The sequence below is a fragment of the Diabrotica undecimpunctata genome, chromosome 8, assembly GCF_040954645.1.
Source record: "Diabrotica undecimpunctata isolate CICGRU chromosome 8, icDiaUnde3, whole genome shotgun sequence".
NCBI classification, from domain to species: Eukaryota; Metazoa; Arthropoda; class Insecta; order Coleoptera; family Chrysomelidae; genus Diabrotica; species Diabrotica undecimpunctata.
Window position 1 is genome coordinate 83,720,197 of NC_092810.1, and position 10,880 is coordinate 83,731,076.

Here is a 10,880-nt window from a genome sequence, read left to right on the forward strand (position 1 = left end):
ATCCTCTTTTTGAGTGTCAAGTAATCATTCTCCGGCACATTCAGCTAGCCAGCTTTAATTTATTTGTTTTTGTTACATCAACCCCATTTGTTTTTGTTACATTGGCGCCCAACGTGGTGCCTATTCTCAGTTAAGACCGTAACTTATATAGTTATTTTCTTTTCATTGCATAACATTTCTTACTATTTTTGATTCTTTCTTGTTGCTCCTTGTAACTTATGTATAAATTTTCTTTCTTTATTGGATTTACTATTTTAAGGTATACTTGTATTGCTGCAGTTATAGTCATATTTAAACCCTCACCTATTTTGATATCATTGTGTACAGTTGACTAGTTATTTACTATTTTTGTATGATAAAAATTTAATTATTTAGACATTGCTATTTTTATATATTAGCCAATCTTAGTGTATTTTTGGTATTTAACTGCTGGTTGACCATATATTTGTTGAAACCACTGTATGTTGCTTTAGGGATTCAACTTTAAATATTTAACTTAACTTTACTTAATTCTTTTTAAACACTTAATTATATATAGATATATAGTTTTTGGATAACTTTAGTTCCTTGATTGATTTTGTGGTGTGTTGGTACATATATATTCATATTTTTTTTTACTTTAGATTATTCTTCGATTGACTTTGTGGCGTGTTAGTACATTATTTCTTTTGTCTATCGTATATATTCATCTATTTTTTTGTTTTCATAATGTCTGCATTTAAAGTAGAACATTTGTTAGTGAAGGAATTGGATTACGAGTTAAGGATTAGGGACATCAATATTGATGAGTCTTCCAATGTTGATCTGAAACGCAAAATATTGCGTGGAGCTTTAAGGCAGGAAGAAGGAAACAGGAGTTTCCGACAGATTTCCGCCTCAAATATTCCTTTTGAGGTCCAACAACAGGAGATTGAAGAGACTGTGGATGATTTGGCGAAAAGGATAGCCGATTTTAGAGGGACTGTCCAAGATAGCCTATATTCCAGGCTAATATCACGCCTAGCTCACATCTCAGGTCGTGTGCATTCATTATCTTGTTCAGATGATGCACAACAAATCTTCCAACGCTCTGTCTCTGTCCGAATCCTAAGTCTAGAGGGCGAACTTGATTCTCGAGTAAGTCCAATAGCAACATCAACTCCAATCTCTTCTGTCCAAGCGGCAAATGCATTTCTACAACCCAAACCTGTTCAGGTTCATAAATGGGGCATTACATTTTCTGGTGAAGGTCATTATGATCAGGTTATTTCCTTTTTGGATCGAGTGGAATGTCTTCGTGTATCGAGAGGAGTGAGTGAAGATGATCTCTTCGCAGCGTCTGCAGAATTGTTTTCAGGTGCAGCTTTTACGTGGTTTATGAATAACCGCAATAATTTTTCAAATTGGTCTGATCTAGCTCAGAAACTTAAGTCTGATTTTCTACCTTATTCTTTTCAAGACGACCTTTTAAATCAAATTAAAAATCGTAAACAGAAGCCACACGAGTCTGTTACGATGTTCATTAATAATATTTTAGGTATGTGTAGTCGCCTTGAAACACCTCTGACAGATTCTGCAAAGATTAAGATCATCCTGAAATGTCTATTGCCATTCTATCATCAGCAGTTGGCACTTGTAGAGATCACTAGTATAGCTGATATTACAGAGAAGTGTAAACGTTTAGAAGAAACTTTATCTTGGTCTTCTCACCTTCCATCTACTTCTCGACCTTCTTCTTTTAACTCTTCACGTCACCTAGATACTTCCAAACACCGTTCTTGGCAATTCAAAGGCCATGAACGTAATATTTCCGCATTAAGTTCTGTAGTTTGTTGGAATTGTCGTGAGTCTGGTCATACTTTTTATGATTGCGGTATCCCTCGTACCCGTATTTTCTGCCATGGTTGCGGTAAAGAAAATACTCTCAAACGTAATTGTTTTAAGTGTTCGGGAAACGAACGATCGGAGGTCCGTCCCCTGAGCGTTTCTCCGTCCACACCCCCATCAGGGAGCCAAACCGATCCACCAAACACAGCAACTGTTCCAACCACGTCCAACCATTCAAACCCATCTTCCAGTCGAAAAGGAAAAGGGGTTTACACGAAAAAACCAACACACACCACACAGAATCACTCAAAAGAGTAACTTCCCAATCTAAAACATTTGATTCGCATAGATTATCTTCCCCAAATTTTAGTGTTAAACGTGATAGAAGTAGTGTAGTAGTTTCAGTATGCATACCAGAGTCTACCACAGGTCAGGAGGATTCTTTTATTTCTGATTCTTCTTGTTTTCCTATTGCATCCTCTGATTGTGTTGGTAGAGATAATAAATTTAGTTTGGTACCATTTAAAATTTTTGACCAATCAGATAATGGTTGTTTTGATTTGAATTCCTTATTAGTGAAGAAACATAATGATAATAGACCTTATCTTCCTATTAAGATTTTAGGACAATCTTATTTAGCTCTTTTAGATAGTGGCTCAAACATTTCTGTGATAGGTTCACATTCATTAGCTTTATTGAAAAAGGCTGAGATTTCTATTATGCCCATTTCTTCTCTGCATGTATCTACTGCAGATGGTACAGTTCAGTCTATTACAGGCAAATTTGAAACTGAAATCACAGTAGCAGATTTATGTAAGCAAATTACATTCTACATTATTCCCTCAGTTCAGAATTCTATCATTTTAGGTATGGATTTCTTAAATGCTTTTAATAGCACACTAAATTGTTCTAATTTTTCTTTTTCTGTTTCTCAATTTAATCTGTCTGTACTTAGTACTATTCAGGACTTTTCGAGTTTATCTAGTCTCGAACAAAGACAATTAGAGAATATGATCTCTAAATTTGTATCTCTTTCATCAAAAGACAAGTTAGGTCGTACCTCCTTAATATCTCATACTATCGAGGTGGGAGATACCACACCTTTTCGACAATATCAGTATCCTATTCCTCAGGCATGGCAAGTTGACTTGGAAAAGGAAATCGATTCCATGTTAGAGTTGAAAATCATTGAACCTTCCACGTCTTCTTACTGTAGTCCGCTGTGGTTAACAAAGAAAAAAGATGGATCTTTTAGGGTCTGCTTCGATGGTCGAAAGTTGAATAGTATTACTTCAAATCGGGATGCTTATCCTATTCCCCGAATAGATGTCATTTTAAGTAAACTTCAGAATGCTAAGTACATTTCTTCTATCGACCTATCTAAAGCTTTTCTTCAAATACCTTTAAGTGAAGAAAGTAAAAAGTATACAGCTTTTGCAGTCAGTGGGAAAGGATTATTCCAGTTTGTCACTATGCCTTTCGGTCTTGTTTCAGCTCCTCAGACAATGTGTCGTTTGATGGATTTAGTCATTGGTCCTCAATTAGAGCCCTATGTTTTTTATTATTTGGATGACATTTTGGTTGTCACTCCTGATTTTTCACTTCATATGGAAATTTTAGATAAGTTGTTTTTACGTCTCAATGAGGCTAACTTGACTATTAATTTAGATAAGTGTCAGTTTTGTCGTCCTAGTCTTAAATTTTTAGGATATGTAGTCGATAGTAAAGGTTTAAGGACAGATCCTGATAAAGTTACAGCCATTAAGGATTTTCCTATACCTAAAACTACCACCCAAGTCCGTAGGATATTGGGAATGTGTGGATATTATCGTCGGTTTGTTCCGTCTTATTCTACTTTGTTGTCCCCCCTTACAGATTTGCTTAAAAATAGGAAAAAAGGCCAAACTATTACATGGACTTCAGAAGCCGATGATGCTTTCCGGCGTATAAAAGAAGCTCTTACTAGTGCTCCTGTCATGACGTCTCCGAATTTTAAAGAGCATTTTTACCTCATGACAGATTGTTCCAACACTGCTTCAGGTGGTGTACTATTTCAGATAAAGGATGGTTCGGAACACCCAATAGCTTATACCAGCAAAAAGCTTAATAAAGCACAAAAAAATTATTCCGCCACAGAAAGAGAACTTCTTGCAATTATTCATGGTCTTAATGCCTTTCGATACTATCTTGAAGGTCGTAAGTTTACTATCATTACAGATCATAGTTCTTTATTATGGTTACATTCTATGAAAAATCCGTCACAGCGTTTGTCCTGTTGGATTTGTAGGCTTTCTGTTTTTGATTATAGTATTGTGCATCGCAAAGCCAATGGTGTTGTGGTTGCAGACGCGTTGTCACGAACGTTCGATATCAATCTTTTAGATCTGTCCACTTTATTTCCAGATAATTGGTATCGAAAGATGATTCATAATGTCACCCAAGAACCTAGTAGATATCCTGATTTCAAGGTGGAAAATAATATCCTTTATAAACACGTTATCAGTCCTGTCGAATCTTTATCGAATATGTCTGATTGGAAAATAGTAGTCCCAACAGCTAATAGGGATGAAGTGTTGAAAACCTTTCATGATGATGTGACATCAGGTCACTTTGGTTTCTACAAAACTTTTAGTAAGATAGCTGAGCTATATTACTGGCCTGGTTTGCGCAACTCAGTTAAGAAATACATTTCGAGATGTAGAGTTTGTGCAACATGCAAGCCGAGTAACCTACCTCAAGCTGGATTAATGGGTTCATTTAGGAACATTAATTTTCCTTGGCAAATGATATCTTTAGATCTTATTGGACCATATCCACGTAGTTATTCAGGTAATACGTATTGTTTGGTTGTTGTAGATTACTTCACCAAATTTCCTTTAGTTTGTCCTCTTCGAAAGGCTACAACTCCAGCCATATTGAAATTCTTAGAGGAACAAGTTTTCTTGCTTTTTGGTACTCCACAAATAGTTTCGTGTGACAATGGTCCACAATTCATTTCAAAAGCCTTTAAAGATCTTTTGAATAAATATAAGGTCCAAAAGATTTTCTACAATGCATCTTATCATCCGCAAGCTAATCATACTGAACGGGTAAATCGCAGCATTGTTACTGCTCTTCGATCTTATACCTACACTGATCATAGGGCTTGGGATGAGTATATTCATTCAGTCGCTCAAGCCATTCGAACTTCTGTTCATGAAGTTACCCAATGTTCTCCAGCTTATGTTAATTTTGGTAGACATGTTCCTTTGTCAGGTGATTATTTTGGATTAATTTCTGAGAATTCAACAACCCTTCCTCAAGTTTCGAAAAAACTTCATCGTATGGATGATCTCCAAAATTTACCTCCAATCTTCGCTGACATTAGGAAGAAGTTGAAAGCTTCTTACCTTAGAAATCAGAGTCAGTATAATTTAAGGAAACGAAACATGCGATTCTTTATTGGCGATCGAGTTTTAAAGCGAAATTTTGTAAAGTCAAGTAAGGGTGATGCCATTTCTGCTAAGTTCTGCCAGAAATATATTCCTTGTACTGTCGTTCGAGTAATATCTCCTTTAGTATATGAATTAAAAGACAATTCGACAAATATACGAATTGGTCAATTTCATATAAAGGATTTACTTCCAGACAATACCGTAGATGACTTAGCATCCTCTTCCTCAGATGAAGATTAACTTAAGTTTGTCTAATAAAGTTAATCTACCATTGTGATTATTATTGTTTTGGCTCGGTTTTGATTACGATTTGGTATTTTCTTGGAACTTTATTATTAATCACCAGATACTGTATATGTTCAGCTTATTCCTTGCTTATTATTTGGTTATATAAGTTTAAATTATTAAGCCTTTTCATTCTTATTATTAGGTACACTTATCTTTGTTTACTTTATACTGGTATGGAACGATATTAAATACTACTATTATATATTTTGTTTGTTAATTTGATTATCATCTTTTGTTTATTTGGTTTGCCATTTTGGAAAGAATGTTGTGATTTTTTTTGTGTATAGATTTAATCACTTTATTGGTCATAGTCATACTTTATTTTAATTAATATTCTGATGTACTATATGGGATGATTCTAAAATCAGTTACTAGGAACTATTTATATACTTAATTTTTAGGTTTTTTTGGTATACTCTTAGGTCATATGGACTATTTTGCCTGTGTATATTTGATTGAATTGTGGGTTCGAAGTTGTTGTTCAAACAAGTTGGCCACTATTGTTCAATGGATTTCGTAACTCCTCATTTTCATGGGAAAAATATACAGATGACTGGGCAGTACGATGTTTCATTCTTAATTAGCTAACGATCTTCAATTTGAATTCTATTTTGAACATTTTAGTTTTAATCTTGAGTCTTTCCAGACTATGTTCAATTATAATTACAAAAGATTTCCTTTAGCTGATTTCTTAGTCTCACTTATGTTAAGATATTCTTGACGTTGCTACCTCTGTGGCTAGCATAGTTAGATTGCTTTCTGAAATTAGTAATTTATATTTTAGTCAACAAATGACTGTTTACAGTTACATTCACTTCTTTCCTTAGGCATTCACTTATTGATTTTGGATTTAGAACTAGAATATATCCTGTTCTTTCTTAGTAATGTCAGAACGAATAAGTAATTTGCAGTTTCTACAGAAATTGGCCTGTTCGTTCTTGATATTTTGTTTGTTGATTACTTACTTATTTACTATTTACTTGATTACTTACTTCTTTAACTATTACTTTTTGGATATGTTGAGTAGTTATTATTGGTTTACTAAATGCCTTGTAACTCACTTATGTCTGATATTCTTATAAATCTGTTGTAGCTACCTGCTATAGTTAGTGAATATCAGCATGAAATTATTTGTTTGATGTTGATTTAGATTCAATGATTTAGTCTATGAATATTGTGGTTTAGGCACATATTACCGGATGTGGGTATATGTTGACCTAATTTATTTAGATTATTTGATTAGAGTTTGAGTTGGTTACCCATTTGCCTGGTCGATTATACCTTTGGATATGCTATTCTATAAATCTGTTGTCCACTGGTTGATCAATTTTGGATTTAGTGCCCAATTCAACACTTAAATTGGTTTATATATATCTGGCATTTTTCTTATTGTTACTTTCTGGATTATTTGATTAGAGTAGGAGATTGGTGACTCATTTGCCTGGTTGATTATATCTTTGGATATGCTAATCTATAAATCTTTTGTCCACTGGTTGATCAATTTTGGATTTAGTGCCCAATTGAATACTTAAATTGGTGTATATATGTTTGGTATTTTTTTTGCTTATAAATTGTGAATCGGTCCACACTTCTGCCTGATTGATTATCTTTGGATATGCTACTATAAATCTGTTGTCCACCGTATAGTCAATTTTGGAATCAGTGTCCGATTTCACATTATTTTGAGATATAGTATTTGTCTTTACGACTATTTTAGGCTATATGAAAGCTTAATGTAGTTTATGTACTTTAGATAATACATGACTTGTAAGTCACTTAGTAATCTTTGGTTATCTTTGGATGTCTCCTCCTTTCTACATCATTGATAATCTGTGGTTAATTGTAATCTTGCGAATCGATATGGATTGTTCGGAAGTTAGTTTTTAAGTTAGTGTTTTTAGCTACATTTGGCAAACTAATGCCATGGCTAAAAATTAAATTTTAGATTGGTTTGTATCATTTGCTTCTACTACAATGATGGAAACTTTGGCTAACAAACAGTTAAGCGTCTGTTCGAGATATTGCCATAACGCACGGTTCATACCTATTCTATGATTGTTGTTAGATATGAAAAAAAAAAATTTTCATTTAAAATTTTTTTTTCTCCGAGTAAGAGGGGAATGTAACGAGTCCGTCACTTCAATAATTCTTTATTCACTTTAAATAAAATTTTTAAATCCATATCCTCTTAATAATTTCCTTAATTCTTAAATTTTAAGTTGGTAGTCAACAGAGACACCAAGCGTCTATATTTGCAATCATAGTTTAGCTAACTCAAAACAAGTGCTGATTGCTCACTTATGCTTCGACGTTCGGTAGAGACACTTGGGTTTAGAGGTAGGGGCCAGAGAACAAAAGGTTTTTATTTAGAATATTAAAATTTTTTTTTTGAAGTTGCAGGAAGTTTTGGTTCGGTTTTTTTTTGTGTCCTGTTGGTTTATAACCACTCTGAGCCGGTAAGTTTATCCAATTATCAATAAAATGAAAATATAAAAACCATCAGCCATTTTTGAGATCCTCCAGTATTGTCATTTTTCATTTGATTCGATATATTTATCTAAAATGTTTCCCATCATTTCATTAAGAAAATTCAACATGTAAATCGAAGGTGTTATTGATATAAAATTATATGTATTTTAATTTTACTTCCCGGCCCTAAAAAACATAATTATCTATATTTAAAACAATTTATTATCTATTAAGAGTATCGATAAAACTATTTTGTCGTATACCGTTCATTATATTATAAAATATATTATTATCCATATCATGCTTTTCGTTAAAATTGTCGATATAATTAATCCATTTTACTTAAAATACGGTCAAGCCATACGAAGGTCACATCATTTACAAAATCATTAAGTTTTTGCTTCCACACTTCATAAGTAACCTTTATAAAACCTTTCAAGGTTCATAAACCTTTTTTTTTCATACTCGGTATCAAGAGTAAGAAAGAACTCTAAAACAAATGTTTTTTTAGCCTACCTCTGGGAGTCAAGCAGAAGTCGAGGGAAGAATGTTTGATTTTGTTTTTTTTGGATGTTTTAAGAAGAATTTTTAAGTTAATACCTGGTCGGAACTACACCTGGTTCCAGAGTTGATTTTTTTTTTTTTTGGACGTGGCTGTTCCCTAGAGGTCCAAATCTGGCCTTGTTATTCTCGGACAATTTGAGAAAGCAGCGAGAAGTATCTTCCTCCTTCAGAATATAAAATCTCGTAAACCTGTATTAAGTTTATTAGTTTTAATCTTTTTTATATTTTTTTTACTTTAAATCATACTATTTTAAAATAATAATAAAAAACCATCAGTTTTTTTTTTCTAAAATAATATTTAATCATATTTAGGGACTAAGTAGGTTGAGGTTTTAAATCCTCCCGTTTAACTCATTTGTACGATTTCTTGTGTACACATTTAATCTGAGAGTTATTTTTTTTTGATAATTTATTATTATTATATATTTAAACCTTTGGACATGTATCCCTTCAGGATAGTGTCCTTATTACTTGTTAAGACATTTAATTGAAAGCCGAAATACAGAGTTACATCTCTAGTAGGCAAGTAAATTACCTTTTTAGGTATAGTCATTAAATTTGTTCCTATATTTTATTATTTGTAAATTCAGTTTATCAAGGATCAGTTGTGTGTAACCAGGGTATTTTTCTTTGTATATAAGTAACTAGATTAACTGTACATAATTGGTGGTGGGTAGCTATAAAAAAATTATATTGTATATACTTGGATAGGGATTAAAATTTGTGGTGAATACTAAATATTTTAATTAATACCTGTTTCCCGTTTATTGCAGCAAACAGCTTTACAAGATACCTTGGAAGGTATATGTTAATACTTTCCTGGCGCCCAATCATATCTTAGAGCAACTTCCATAATTTACCACTTTCATTTACTTAATTTCTATTTTTTTTTAAGTATCCTGTCCTTCTTATTCTCACTTTACGGTCTATGTAGGGCATGCAAATTGGCCGAATCCTCTTTTTGAGTGTCAAGTAATCATTCTCCGGCACATTCAGCTAGCCAGCTTTAATTTATTTGTTTTTGTTACATCAACCCCATTTGTTTTTGTTACAAGGGTATAAGGTAATTGTGCAAGCAAAGCTCGAATATGGGAAACAAATAATTCAGTAGGTTCACTAGAATTTTGTTCACGCGAGAATACTTCTCGAAATATTAAATGAGGCGGAAGTTTTTTCGAATAGGCATCTTTTAAGGCCTGTACAACATCTTCTCATGTGAGAACTGTATTTTTAATACCTTGCCACCATGTAGCAGCAAAACCATTAAGCAGCATGGATAAACCACGAAGAGCATTCTCATCACTTATTTGGGAGCAGTCCTTAAAAGTGATTACATTGTCAAGAAAAGCTTCAACATCAGCGTTAATAGTACCATCAAAATGAGCAGTACATTTAACGAAATTTCCACCTGACATACGTGTAGGAGTTCTCGTAAGATCTCTGATTTGTACCAAAAGATCTTCAGATACTTGTTTATTAGAATTAGTAAGTACTGAAAGTAAAGATTGAAACTGATCTTGAGACATTGTCATCATAGTAGGAGCAGAACACTCTACTGTAAGATTTTGTGAATTGGCTTTCGGCATTGTTCAAGATATAACAGACAATATCACTAAATATGCAATAAAATTATTTTATTATAAAACTGAAATGGTTATATAAGCAATAAAAGTTATTTTATTAAAAAAAGATATATAATTATGAGCAATTACGGCGCCCAGTTCACAAGCGGAAATTTTAAGGCGTTTCTAAAGTCCTATAACATAAATCACATTCAAACACCGCCGTACTCATGTTACCAATGAAGTAAGTGAAAGCTAAGGAAAAGCTAATTGTTGCTAATTAAAAATGGAGAGAGCTAATTGTTGCAAATGAGAAAAGGAAAAGCCTGAAATGGTGAAGCCAATATTAGAAATTATGTAAGATTTCTGGTTAAATAAAATTTAAAATTAATTAATAATTATTTAAATAAAAGGTTAAATAACTGGGAATGTAACCAATTTACTGGAAGGACTACAATAGAATAGGCTTAGCTCAAGAGAATGAGAGTTATGCTCAGAGAGGAGGTTGGCACGTTTGCTTGCCTGTAGTAACTTAAGGTTAAATCAGATCAATCCTAAGATGATCTTTAGATGGGCGCCAGGGTGAATTTAGAATATCACTTAAATTTGGGATATATGTAGTTATATACTAACTGATTATAAAAGATGATAGGAAACAAATAAAAATCTTAAATGCTTTATACACTATATTACAATCCTACTGTGCTATCCCAACCCTATACTTATATACACTAAATATTGATTAAAATATATCCCC